We start from the raw sequence: 15083 nt of genomic DNA on the forward strand, positions 1-15083 counted from the left end.
CTATGACATTTGGAATTCCATCATTGGGGTGGGATAAGAGAAATTCCTAGCATATTGAAATTAATGAGTATTTTAATTAAATTCAAAGATGAAATTTAGATAAATTTATTTTATCTATGAGAATTATTTAAATGTTAAAAGAGGAATTCCTATGACATTTGGAATTCCATCATTTAGATGGGAAAAGAGAAATTCCTAGCATATTGTATTTATCGATATTTTATTTTAGATAAAATTACTTTATGAATAAAAGAGGAATACCCATGACATTGGAATGTAATTAATTAAATGCAAAAAGAGGAATTCCCATGGTATTTGAGATCCAAGAAATTAAATGGGAGGAAGAGAAAGTTTTAGTATAATTCAAATTTTTTTATTACTTATCAAAAGTGGAAATATGGGTAGAATTGATTTCTGTAAATCCCATGAACTCTTCTATTCCAAAATGAATATAATTCATTTGAGAAATTGAGAATGAATATGGAACTAATCGTCCAAAAAAAGAATCTTTAATTAGGCCAAGCAATTGGCAGAAATTTAGAAAAAGTCCATTATCGAGATGAACCTAGAAAAAGCTATTAAATGATAATAGCATGTGATAGGATATGATAAGATAAAAATAGGATATGAAAGATGTGATGTAATGAGAATGGATGTGGATGTGTATGTGGAAGATTGAATGTGGATGTGTATGTGGAAGAATGAATGTGGATGTATATGTGGAAGAATGGATGTGGAAGTGTATGTATGGATGTGGATGTGTATGTGGAAGTATAAATGTGGATGTGTATGTGAAAGAATGGATGTGGATTTGTATGTATGGATGTGGATGTGTATGTGGAAGAATGGATGTGTATGTGTATGTGAAAGGATGTGATATCGATGTAAGTGAATGAATGAGATGTGATGTGATCTGAATCGGGATGTGATGTGATCTGAATCGGGATGTGAATGAATGAGATGTGATGTCATGTGAATCGGATGTAAATGTATGATATGGGATGTGAATGGATGATATGTGCTGTGATGTGAATCGGGATAAGAATGAATGAGATGAGATGTGATGTAAATTGAGACAGATGTGAAATGAATGAGGTGTGATGGGATGTGAATATGGATTGATGTGAGTGGATGAGATGTGATGAGAATAAATGAGGAAAGATGTGATGAGATGGAAAATGATGTGATTGGATGAGAATGGGTATACATATGAATTGGATATGGATTCAGTAATGTGGACAGATATGAAACAATGTGAAAGACGAGAGTTCATTATAAGAACTGTATTTATGGCCTATTTTTAAATGACTATTTTATGTCAAAAATGCTGGGGAAGCATTTTGACCATCTTGTGAATGAGGTCGTGGTGACCTAACTGAAAAAGTTACAATAGCTGACGGAGAGTCAACGGAGGACATCTCGCATAGCAAGGTCGGCCGAGGTCTTGACCAGCCTCCGTTCGACTTAAATGGTGAGCTTCCGGTATACGGTGGATGAGGGACCAAGGAAGCCGCCTATGAGTGAAGCGCTAGGTCACCTACAAAGGATCCTAGAGGGTGCTGACCATACGGTGCTCGAGCTCTGGGTCATCGCGCAGATACCCACACGTGCATCGGGGAAGATATTGGAACAAAGAGTAAGAGTTGTTTTCCGAAACCAGGCATGGATGTGGTTGATTCACCTTGCTGGTCCTCACGGATGAGTCCATGGCTCTTTTATATGGAGTTGTTGGTTGATCTTGCTGATCTTCAACGGAGATTCTATCTTGATTTTTATAAGTGATTATATTGTCGGGTGCTATGAGCTAGGAACTATCAAAAAGGCCCCTGAGGGATAGGTGGTCAGCGTTGTGGTCGCCAATGATGCCATAGGTACACCCATGAAGGAATGATTGGAAATTAGGATTCAATTGGATATTTTGGAGGATTATGATCAGCGACACTATGGTTTCATTAAATGATTGTTTTAAAGATAACTGAATCTGTGAAAAAGGCAATTTCATATTGGGTGTGTAAGTGGTGTGATTGGCATTAAATTTGCATAAATATCTGGCTAGGGGGCCTGGGAACTCTTTTCCCTGGTACCCGAGACAAAACCAAACCAAATTCCTAATTGGATCCTATCACTACAGTGGTTGGGCGGTTGGCTAACCCATGGGATTGGATGGGGTAGGCTGGACTGATGGATCCATAAAATGAGGCTCAATTCTATTATAGTACGATAGATGAAGTAAATCCCGGGTAGTAATTGTTCTATGGAAAAAGAATCAACGGCTATGCCTCTCGATGGGGAAGGAAAAAAGCGTTGGTTTCTATGATCCAAGTGCAAGTTTCTTCCTTGATCTGACCAAGAGACTCACAAGCTCGGTCGAATCAGTTTGGTCAGTAATGACCCTAACTATGTTGGAGTAAAAATATCCTGGAGGAATCGCCCGTGCTTTCTGGGCGAGGGAAGTTTTTTTGGGTTTGGTTTTTGAAGAACCGAGGGATTAGTCTCTTGCCCGGATATCCATGGGGGTGAGGCCCTCAGTGAGGGATCCTGGCCCACAATAAGGAGTGCTACTTTTGCTGCTAGCACCCTCGAATCCGCCGTTGCGCGGAGGGGGCAGGGATCTTTCAATCTCATCTTCAATTAACCATATTATTCAACAATATGGCAATTTCAGCTTCCACAGAAGGCATTTGCAGTACCAAATGTGTCCCAAACCAAGCCAAAATTTTCACTTCCGTTTCACTAAGAGATAACCATACCGATAGGTGTCATCTTTTCAAAACGGTCCCTTCACTACGGCAAATGCCTTCTCTCTTTCATGAATGGAAAGTAATCCCCTTGTCAAGCGATTCATCAAATCACCATTCCACTAAGAGATTGTGAGATCCCTGTTCCCACCGAGCAACGGATTCGGGGTACTAGCAGCGGAAGTAGCACTTCTCGCGCGGGACAGGGGTCCCACGCTCGGGGCCTCACCCACGGATATCCGGATAAGAGACTAATCCGTCGGTTGTTCCAAAACCGAACCCGGAAAAACTTCCTTTACCGGAAAGCACGGGCGATTCCACCAGGATAACTTTTTACTCTAACGTAGTCAAGATCATTTCTGATCAAACTGATCCAATTGCATCTATAAGATATTTGGTCGGATCAAGGAAGAAACTTGCACTTGGATCATTGGGATCAACGCTTTTTTCCCCATTCAAGAGGCACAGTCGTTGATTTCTATCCATAGAACAATTACTGTCCGGGATTTACTTTATCTATCGTAATAACAAAGGTTGAGTCTCGATTTATGGATCCATCAGTCCAGCCTAACCCCATCCAATCCCATGGGTTAGCCAACCGCCCGACCACTCTAGTGATGGGATCCAATTTGGAATTTGGTTAGGTTTTGTCCCGGGTACCAAGGAAAAGAGTTCCAAGGCCCCCTAGCCGGAAGTTCATGCAACATAAAACTAGTCACACCACTTACACACCCAATATGAAATTGCCTTTTTCTTAGCATCAGCTAACTTTATAACAATCCTTTAATGAAACCATAGTACCACTGATCACAATCTTCCAATTTATCTGGTTGATTCATAATTTCCCATCATTCCTTCATCAGAGTATCTATGGCATCATTGGCAACTAGAATGCTCACCACCTGTCCACTCAGGGGCCTTTTCAATAGTTCCTAGCCCATAATACTCGGCAATATAATCACTTATAAAAATCAAGATGGACTCTCGTTGAAGATCAACAAGATCAATCAACAGATCCATAAAAAGAGCCATGGACTCATCCATTGAAGACTAGCAAGGTCAATCAACCAGATCCATGCCCGGTTTCAGCAAACAACGCTTACTCCTTGTTCCAATTGATATCTTCCTCGACGCACGCGTGGGTATCCTAGGCGACCCAGATCTCGAGCACCGTATGGTCAGCACCCTCTAGGATCCTTCGCAGGTGACCTAGCGCTTCACTCATAGGCCGCTTCCTTGGTCCCTCATCCACCATACCGGCGGAAGCTCACCATTTTAATCGAACCGAGGCTGGTCAAGACCTCGGTCGACCTTGCTACGCGAGACGTCCTCCATTGACTCTCCGTCTCAGCAGTTGCAACTTTATCAGTTAGGTCTCCACGACCTTAATCACAAGACGGTCAAAATGCTTCCCCAGCATTCTTGACATAAAACAGCCATTTACAAACACCATTTACAAACAGTTTACAAATACAATTTCTATATTAACTCTCATTTTTCCACATTATCCCTCATTAATCCACATTACTTATTCCACATTCCATTTATATGTGTACTCATCCAATCACATCATTTTCCATCTCTTCACTTCAGATTCCTTCAGATCACATATCATATATTCACATCCATATCCACATCCATACATCCACATCCACATCCACATTCACATCCATACATCCACATCCACATCCACATCCACATCCACATTTACATCCATACATCCATATCCACATCCATACATCCACATCCATAACCACATTCACATCCATACATCCACATCCACATCCACATTCACATCCATACATCCACATCTACATGCTTACCTCCATTTTCACATCCTCATTTATACATCCACATCCCATATCCACATTCATACATACACATCCACATCCACATTCACATCCATACATCCACATCTACATCCTTACCTCCATTTTCACATCCTCATTAATACATCCACATTCATACATACACATCCATATCCACATCCATACATCCACATCCACATGCATACATCTACTATCACGTCCTCATTCATACATCCACATCCACATACATACATACATCCACATCCACATTCTCATTCACATCTATACATCCACATCTACATCCACATACATACATACATCCACATTCCACATTCACATCTATACAACCACATCTACATCCACATTCACCTCTATACATCCACATCTACATCCACATTCACATACATCCACATCCACCTTCCCATTCACATCTATACATCCACATCTACATCCACATACATACATACATCCACATCCACATCCCACATTCACATCTATACAGCCACATCTACATCCACATTCACATCTATGCATAAACATCTCCATGCATACATCCCTTTCCACCTTCATACATCCACACTTCCATCTCCACATCCACACATCCACACTCCCATCTCCACATCCACACATCCACATACATACATCCATTTCCACATTCCCATTCATATAACCCCATATGCCTTCATATCTAATCTTTTACATCATATCCATTCTCGCCCTATCACAACCCATATACATCTTATCCTATCACATACACTTCTTACCTCATCCCATACACATCTTATCAAATCTTAATTCATCTTATCACCTCATAACTTATTTCATAAGCATCTTATCACCTCTTGTCACATCTTATACACCTCTTATCACATCGTATCACATCTCATATCTATTTATAGAATACAAGAGAATTCTTATATTTGATATAAGATTTCTTTACACATTTATTTATGCATAAATTCTATTTAAGGAGATTAATACTTTCGAAGTAAAAATCAATCTTTTATGCATCTTCTTATGCATAAATTCAATTTGGTAGGAATTACACTTTTAGAATAAAAGAATTTCTCTTATGCATCTAAGTTATGCATAAAATCCATTTATGATGAAAATCACACTTTTAGTATAAAAGAATATTTTTTATGCATACCTCTATGCATGAAATCCAAATATAATAAAAGTCACACTTTTAAAATAAAATAATCAACTTTTATGCATACCTCTATACATGAAATCCAAATATGATAAAAGTAACACTTTTATAATCAACTTTTATGCATACCTCTATGCATGAAATCCAAATATGATAAAAGTAACACTTTTATAATAAAATAATCAACTCTTATGCACACTTCTATGCATGAAATTCAATTGTGATAAAAGTAACACTTTTATAATAGAATAATCAACTTTTATGCATACCTCTATGTATAAAATCCAATTATGATAAAAGTAACACTTTTATAATAAAATAATCAACTCTTATGCATACTTCTATGCATGAAATTCAATTGTGCTAAAAGTAACACTTTTACATTAAAATAATAATCTTTTATGCATACCTCTATGCATGAAATCTAATTATGATAAAAGTAGCACTTTTATGTTAAAATAATAATCTATTATGCATACCTCTATATGCATGAAAATCAATTATGCATAATATAAAAATCAATTTCTCTATGAATATCTTCAATTAATCTAGGATGATGATTCCTAGAATATTGTAGGAAGTCCTCTTTTCATGCTTTGAATGAAATTATTTTATGCGTAATTTTTATAAAAATTTTGCCACAGCTCCACTGCTATGACTGATAAATCTCAATTTTTTCTAAGGGATAAAGCTTATCATTAAGAATTAATTAGAATGATCCCTAATTGGATCAATAATCCATAATGGATTGAATCATTAATATTCATAAAATACATAAACTAAAAGTATAGAAAAAAGCCATTAATTTGACCTCAAGTATAGATTAATCTTGGATTAAGGAAAAGCTTTATGAAAAGCTTCATTTGGATTGAGAATGGGTCATGAGTATGACCATTTCTTGAGTGAGAGAGAGAAATTTCATAAAAACCATTTGAATAAAGCATAAATAGAAATTTATGTAATTCTTAACTATCATTAATCAATTAACTTCAATAGCATTCATCAAATTATGTAACTCTTCACTACCATTCATCAATTAACTTCAATAACATTCAAAAACCATTCTAATTAAGCTTCTCAAGCTTGAGAGGGGTTGAGAAGAGAGAAACATTGAGAAACTATAGAAAATGATCAAAATTCACTAATTACCTTACAAATTGCTTGATTCTTTGTTCACGGTAGAGGCCCCTAACCAATTAATTGGTTAAGTATGTTGATGGAGCCACCAATGGGGATTGAAGAAAGAGGGAAGCTCCAAAAACTAGTGAATTATTAATGAATTCACAGTTCTTGGCTTAGGTGGAGTAGAGTAACGATGCATAAACACTATATATTTTTCAACAAGGGGTAGGCTTCTATTTATAGGGAAAATTGAGCTCCTAACCAAACAAACTGATTCTAGAATTTTTCAAATCAGTTTGGTCAATTTTTGACCATTTTTAGGTCAGTTAAGCTAACTTTTTGGAACTAGACTTGAATGAGGAGAGAGGAGAGATGAAATATCTCAATTTTTATGAGTTTAAAACTCATTCAAGCATGTGAAATATGCACCTCCTTTAAAGAACTCCCCTTCCTTACATATGTATCAAAATAGAATCATTATACCCAAATATCTCATATTTTTAATATTGCTCATAGTTTTTTACTAATAAACCTTGTACATTTTCAACTCTTTATCTTATGTGAAATATGCACCTCCTTTAAAGAACTCCTCTACTTACATATGTGTCATAGTTTTTTTTAGTAATAAACCTTGTACATTTTCAACTCTTTATCTTATGTGAAATATGCACCTCCTTTAAAGAACTCCCCTTCCTTACATATGTGTCAAAATGGAATCATTATACCCAAAATATCTCATATTTTTAATATTGCTCATAGTTTTTTACTAATAAACCTTGTACATTTTCAACTCTTCGTCTTATGTGAGCATTTACTCATTTTTGGGTATCTTCTTTTACAAATTGGATTTATCTCCTCCCTACACATGGATTGATGCTATTGGCCCATAGGAACCTTAATTGGACCATAATCTAAAAATTTCTGAAAATCTAGACCCTTAGGCTAAGGTCCTTTATACACATTTTCAATTAATTCTAATTGCACATTGAAAAATTCTTTTTGAATTTTTGATTCAGAGGAATTCATCTTAATTATAAGAGATATTTTTGTATCCAAAAATATTCAAAATCGGAATATTCTCTCTCTAGAATATTTTCTCTCTCTAGGTTAAAATAGTTAGAAACAAGGTCTTTATATTTCTGAAGAGGGATTGATTACAGGGAAAGATACTAGACATCAAAAAGGGGGTGGGGGAGGAATCTTACATTCTACCCCACTTAAAAAACGCGAGATGTCCTCATCTCGCAAACTAGGGTAATTTCGCAAGATGCACGAATATGAGACTTAGAAAAAAAATTTAATCAAGATTAACCACCAAGAAAAGTCTCAAAGAGAGCAAGATAAGAACAAGATTTAAACTTTATTCATTCTCGGAACTTATACAGTAAAGATAGAAGAACTCTTTACACTTCCATAAGCCCGTCCATCATATGGTCACAAAAGCAGTACTCACAAGCTGCACAAGTATAAGGTAACTCATCTATGGGAATAATTCTGTTGGTTATTGCCGCACCTATCTCAGTGGTATGAGGTGATCTAACAAAAGGACCTCTGAGAGGCAAGCCAAAAACGGGGTAAAGGCATATCTTCTCATGAGGAAGAAAACACGCTGTTAGGTGTTTTTTGGTAATATTTTCTTGGCATATGTACACACTCATGCATGGCATTTACAAATAAAGAATGTCCATCTCCAAGGGCCAAAGGGGGTATAAGGCCACATGTGAACGGATCTAACAAAAATGTGCAATGTGTACAGTTAGTTATTGGTTTACCTGGATAAATAATAAATGGAAGAAGTGAGAGATAAGAATCAGTTTCACAAGACAGATTTTGGCACTATTATGTATGGACAAGGTTGTTGACAAATAATGTGAGCATGCAAAGCATTATTTTAAAAAAAACTGGATAGGGACCCGTTAGAGGAGGTCAGCTACAGTACCGGTCCTTGGCATTTCATGGGAAACAAAGGTGTGTGTGGTGCAAAGTCTTCCTTGAATGAAAGAGTCACCTTGGGATTTAATGCAAGGTTTGCTTAAAATAGAAGGTGGCCTTGGATGGTTTCAAAAGTTCCTCAACTAGCCTCAAAATTCAAAAGGAGCCGCGTGAAGGTGGGGTGAGCTCTCTGACATACGTTGGAGTATTATGAATAATATGATATTCTTGGGTTGAATGGGCAGCACACGATGGTGTATAAAGAGAGGAGGGGAGCAAGCTCAAAAAGTGAGAGAGGTAGTACTCGCAGCTTTAATGAAAATAAGCGCAGCCCTTTGTGTGAGGAAGCTGCGAGGCTCTCAGTGTTTTCAATGAGTGTGGGGAGAGCTGTGTGTTCGGTAGCTCTCAGAGAGAGGCGCAGCTAATGTGTACAAGGGGAGCTGTATAGCAGGCCAGCAGGTGTGTAGAAGTGAGAAGGCGCAGTGTAGTTTTCAGTGTGTGGAGAACTCGCCTCTTAAATGCTTAGAAACGCTGCGCAGCTGAATAGATGGTAGAAATGTTACCCGCAGCTTCAATGCTCTAGGCGCAGCCCATGAGTGTGGAAGAGCGCTGCTATAGTTTTATGGGTGTGAGAGAGAGGCGCAGCTCTTTGTGTAGAAAAAAGGAAGTATGGCTGTAGCGCAGAGTATGTGGGGAGAGTTCATTACTCTAGAGCTTAGAGAACCTACGCAGCTAATGTAGGGGAGCTGTAGTTTCCAGTTTTTTCAGAGAGTTACGAAGTTTCCAGGGTGTGAGTGGAGAGCTGCAGCCCACGAGTTAAAATGAGATTGCGTAGCTATAAGGCTCTTCGAAAGCTGCGCAATCTAGGATTATAAGAGTGAGGGAGAGCGTGTAGGTTCTAGTATGGGAAGGGGAATTGTAATTATAATATTCATTGAGAGTGCAGCCCATGTGAGTAAGGGAAGAAGTGTAGCCTTTGTGTGAGAAGGCACCGTCTTCGAAGTGTGAAAGCCCGGGTGTTTTTTTTCCCTTGTATGTGAGAAGCTGCTCCCTCTGTGTTTGAGAGAGAAAGGGGATGAGCTTGTTTCCTTGGAAGAGAAGTACCTTCAGAACAGCCCACGGCACTCCAGTTGGGAGAGGAGGAGAAGCTGCAACGCTACTTGTATGAATAAAGAGAAGGTGCCACGCCTTGAGAGTGCGGATCTCTGTCATGATGACAGCCCATGCAATGTAAGTGACGGCTGGCCAGCTTTTGTGTTCTCTTTCTTTTGTGAAATAACTCCTATATATGTGAGGAATCACCAGCTTGTGGCATTGGAAAACCCATGTACATGATAACCAAATCTCTGATTTTGTGGAAAGCTCATGTGTATGAGAAAGACAGCCCTCTGGTTTTGCTTTAAGAAAGTATGTATGTATGGTGGTATGCTTCTTCAACAAACAGGCTGAAGATCATAAAGTGATTGTGTCTCCAGCCACACACTGCTTGCCAGGTTGGGAGAATTGAAGATACTTACGGATAGTGTCTTTCCTTGGGAAACTGAAGTTTTGCATAAAGCTCATATTTGATGGAATGTAACCTTGTCTATGTCAAGTGGTTCTCTCACCATTTCTCTGTAGTGATCATTTTGCTTACGGCCGTGAGCCTATTTCATAATAAGGGTGCACCCCTATATGCATATGTATCAATTGAGTAAAGGGTGGCAGATGTTGATGTGCCCATCTCCCCTTGCATGTCTTGATCAAATGTATGTAGGCTTCCCCCAGTTGCTTGAAAAAATTGAATGAGGGTAAAGACAAAGTCTCATGCTTGAGATGTTAAATGTTGTGTCAGCTCATTGAGAAGTTGACTGGTGCCCCTTTTTTGATGTTGGTGTGTACTCCAAACTGTGGAAAGGCATTGCTATAGAGGTGTTCCGTGTTTCTCCGCCTCCCTTCACAGTTTTTGGTGCCCCCACTGAGGAGCATTCCAAGAGCCTGCAGTTTACAAGACTGAAAACATGTGCATGTGATTAATCTCAGTGAATGACTGCTATGCCAGGACAGTTGTGTGACAGATGCCTTCTAAAATTGTGCTATATTACCTTGATTTGACAGTCAACTGAAGTATGGTTTGCAGGCTGAAATTCTTGATATTGGTGCTGTTTCACATTTGATTTGTTGCCTAAAAGTTCTGGTAGAATTGGGTAATCAGCCAGTCGTGCCTCTTGGGAGTTGGTGGATGGCCACTCTCAATGGATAATCACAATGGACCTCAATTTACTCCCTTCCATTTTACCCAAAGAATTCAGATAAATGTTCATGTGGACAGAAAAATTTTCTTTCAACAGCAGGTGGCATATATGTTTGGGCCAGAAAGACTGAGGGAAATATTGGAGTCTCCTTTGCCGGTGGTAATTCCAATGATTAACTATGCAAATTCGTTTGATGTGCATGTGTTCATCCTCTTCTAAACCTGAAATGTTTTGAAGTTTTCTTCTGAGGATTGAGTTAGAAGAAGGTTTTGCTTTCGCATCTGTGTCAAAAAGGTTTTTTTGGGTAACAATGGCTTTCCCTTATCCAGAGTTTCATGGAAAAAATGATGAGAGTGTGGAAGAATTCTTAGAAAACATGGAAGTTGCGTGCATAAGCAACCATATCCAGATACCCGCTCAAATGTTACGCCTTTTGCAAATCTGTTTGAAGGGTGATGCACGGAGCTGGTGTAAGGGTTATGAGGAGGAGTTGCAGAGGGCTGATCCACCTATGCCATTGACTTGGGATAATGTCCGACAGGCTTTAACAGCACAATTTGTGAAGGTGAAAGATCCAGACAAAGTTTGGCATGAAATACAGGAATTGAGACAGAGAAAAGCAGAGCCCATTGAGGATTACATCAAGAAGTTTTCCATATTATGGGAGAGCTTGTGTCAAGCCTTGCAGCCACAAGTGCCCCCACCAGATATGATGAAAAAGGATCGGTTCTTGGTTGGCCTCAAGGAAAACCTGCGTTGGAGGGTAGAATTGAAGAAGCCAAGAACATACGAGGATGCATTGGAGGTGGCAAGGAACAAAGAGTGGAAGTTGAATAGACTAACTCAATTGGGAGTAAGCTCACTACCTATGGTGTCAGAGATGAAGCAAATGGATTCCATGCAAGGTCGGGTTCCAGAGGAGGTTCATCCGGCAGATGCGGTTTCAGTAACTACTCAAGTTGCGCCAGCAATGGTCACTACTGCAGCACAAGATGATGAACTGAGGCAGGACTTGAGGCAAGTGGTTGATTTGATGAAGAATCTTAGTCTAAATATGTTAAGCAATGTGGGAAATAATCGAGGTCGTATGAGACTTGCAAATCAGCCAGGAGGTGAAGGACAACCAAAGAGTGGTTTTGGTGGACAGAATAACGGCAGGGGTTGGAGGCAATTGCCCACATGCTATAACTGTGGAGAGCTTGGCCACATCAGCCCACAATGTGATAAACCACCAAGAATGGGTGGAGATATGTATCCATTGCCTGCACAGTTGCCAAACCGGTCAAATGATTATGGCATAGAGATTAAGGGTGAGGCAGGACCTAGTGGACTGACCAAGGAGGACAAGGGAAAGACAAAAGTGTTAAGTGTGGTCACCTTGGAGAAGGCAGCAATGTTGGAAGATACATTAGTAATGCCTATTGGGAAGAGAACTACAGAGGATAAAGAAGGAAGAAATGAAGCAGGTCCCAGTAGAAAAAAAGGGAAGAGTCATGAGGGTGAAGATGTGAAAGCTAAAAGGAAAAGGAGAGCCCGCCGAAAATTTCACGTCTCAGATTTTCCACTAGGGGAAGGGCAAGATAGCTATGACTTAAAACAGGACCTGAGCAGTAGGAAGGCAGACGTGACCTTTGGACAACTAGTGGAAATGATACCGAAGCTGAAGCGCCAATGGAAGAAACTAGTTAGCCCGCTGGGGAAGGAGCCCAACAGAGGGTCAGTAAGAGTGTTGGCCATTGATGAGTCTTCAGACATTTGTCCCATAGTAGATGTTTGGCATAAGAGGAAGAATCTTGGGCAGGGATACGTGGATGGTGGTGCACAAATTTGTGTAATCACTCAAACATGTGTAGAAAAGATGGGCCTGACAGTAGAAGGAGTCTCAGGATTCCGCATACGACTGGCAAGCCATCAAAAGATCAAGTGTTTAGGGGTAGTGAAGAGCTTGGAAATCGAAGCCTATGCAGTCAAAACAGTAGTGGATTTTCATGTAATGCCAGCAGGATTAGGGGCTTATCCTATCATCCTTGGAAGGCCATGGCTACGTGCAGTGCGGGCCGTTCAAGATTGGAGACACGGAACAATCAGCTTATATGGGGAGAAAGGGGGCAAAAGATTATTTGACATGAGTAGCAGGAAACCACTAGATGAAGATTATGAAGAAGGGGAGAGTCCAAGTAGTGAGGAGTCTTCCACTGTGTCAGATGAAGACAGTAGCACCACCACTAGTAGTGAGGGAGAGGTAAATGTGGCATTTCTGATGGTGGACAGGGTCTTTGAACAGACCAGCATAGTCGCATCCATGAAAGGGATTGAAGATGAGTCCAAGGGCCCATACGAAATGATTGAAGAGCTAATGCAACCTCAGGTGAAGCCACACGAGAAGCACGAATTGATGGCCAGGATGATTAGCACAGATCTCTCAGTCATGGAGAAGGAGAAGTATTTAAAGATGTTGTCAACATATCCAGATTTATTCATCACATCGTATGAAGAAGTTCGGGGTTTCAAAGGGGAAGATTTGCACATAGAGCTAAAGGAAGGAGCCAAGCCAGTACGTCAAAGACTAAGGAGAATGGGTCCAGAACAGATGAAGGCTTTGCAAGAAGAGGTGGGCAAACTACTAAAGGCTGGTTTTATATGCCCTGTGGAGACAACAGAGTGGGTAAGCCCAGTCGTGGTCACTCCAAAAAAGGACGGAAAATGGAGGGTTTGTGTGGATTTCAAACCTTTGAATGCAGCTACAAAGAAGGATCCATACCCACTACCTTTCATTGATCAAATCCTAGATTCAGTGGCGGGTCATGAAAGATACAGTGTGTGTGATGGGTTTTCAGGCTATTTCCAGTTGAAGATTGCTCCAGAGGATCAGAAGAAAACTACTTTCATTACGCCATGGGGCTGCTTTTGCTATACAGTACTACCATTTGGGCTAACAAATGGTCCGGCTCACTATCAAAAGAGAGCAAATTGGGCGCTTCTGCCATTCATTGGAAAATGTGTACAGGATTTCATTGATGATTTTTGTGTCTACAGCACATGCATGGATCACTGTGAGAAGCTGGAGATGGTGTTGGAACGATATAATGATTGTGGTGGCCAACTCAATCCCAAGAAGTGTTTCTTTGCAAAACCAAGGGTAAAATTGTTGGGTCATATGGTGTCAGAAAATGGCATTGAGGCTGATCCAGACAAGGTCAAGGCAATCATGCTTCTTCCTTCTCCAGAGTCTACAAAACAGTTGGCAACATTTATTCAGAAGGTAAAGTACATGTCAAGATTCATTTCATTATCCTCACAACTTTTATATCCATTACAACAGGTGGCAAAGCACGATCCTTTGCAATGGGATGACAAGTGTGAAGAGGAGTTTCGAAGAGTCAAAGAAGTCTTGGGGGAGATGACAGTGGTACAGGCTCCAAATTGGGAACAGGTTTTTTATGTGAATCCTTCAGTAGGAGAGGATGCTATTGGTGCTATGTTGCTGCAAAAAGGGAAGGGGAGCCAATATATGCACCCCGTCTATTGTGCTAGTAGGGTAAAGTCAGTTGCAGAGAGGGGATTGTCAGAAATAGAGTTGGTAATGGTAAGTGTGGTGTTTGCTTGCCGACGGTTTCGCCAATATCTTTTGACAAAGCCATTTGTATTCCTAACTAGCTACACATTCTTGCCTCAGCTAATCAATGGTGTAAACATGTCTAAGGCAGTAAAAAAGTGGGTGATTGAATTGCAGGAATTTGAGTTCTCTTTCTTGGTGGAAGAAAGTAACAGAGCTACTTTGGCAGACTTGTTAACTTATAAGGAAAACCCTCTACTTGTCAAAGAGGAAAGTGTTAGAAAGGTAGAAAGTGTGGCAGAAGTAAGCAATGCTCATGTTTTGTTCTTTGATGGTTCATACAAGAAGAGCCATGATGCAGCTTCGGGTGGTATAGCTCTTTATGACCAGCAAGGTAAGCTGGTTTGTAAAAAGGGATTCAAAGTTGATGCTCATACTAACAATGAAGCAGAATATTCTACATTGGAAGCAGGGCTAAACATTTGCATTAAGCATGGTGTAAAGAGACTATGCATAAGAGGTGATTCTCTACTGGTGGTA

Source organism: Cibotium barometz, chromosome 6 (genome assembly GCF_041138505.1).
Source record: "Cibotium barometz isolate CiBa-2024 chromosome 6, ASM4113850v1, whole genome shotgun sequence".
Classification (NCBI taxonomy): domain Eukaryota; kingdom Viridiplantae; phylum Streptophyta; class Polypodiopsida; order Cyatheales; family Cibotiaceae; genus Cibotium; species Cibotium barometz.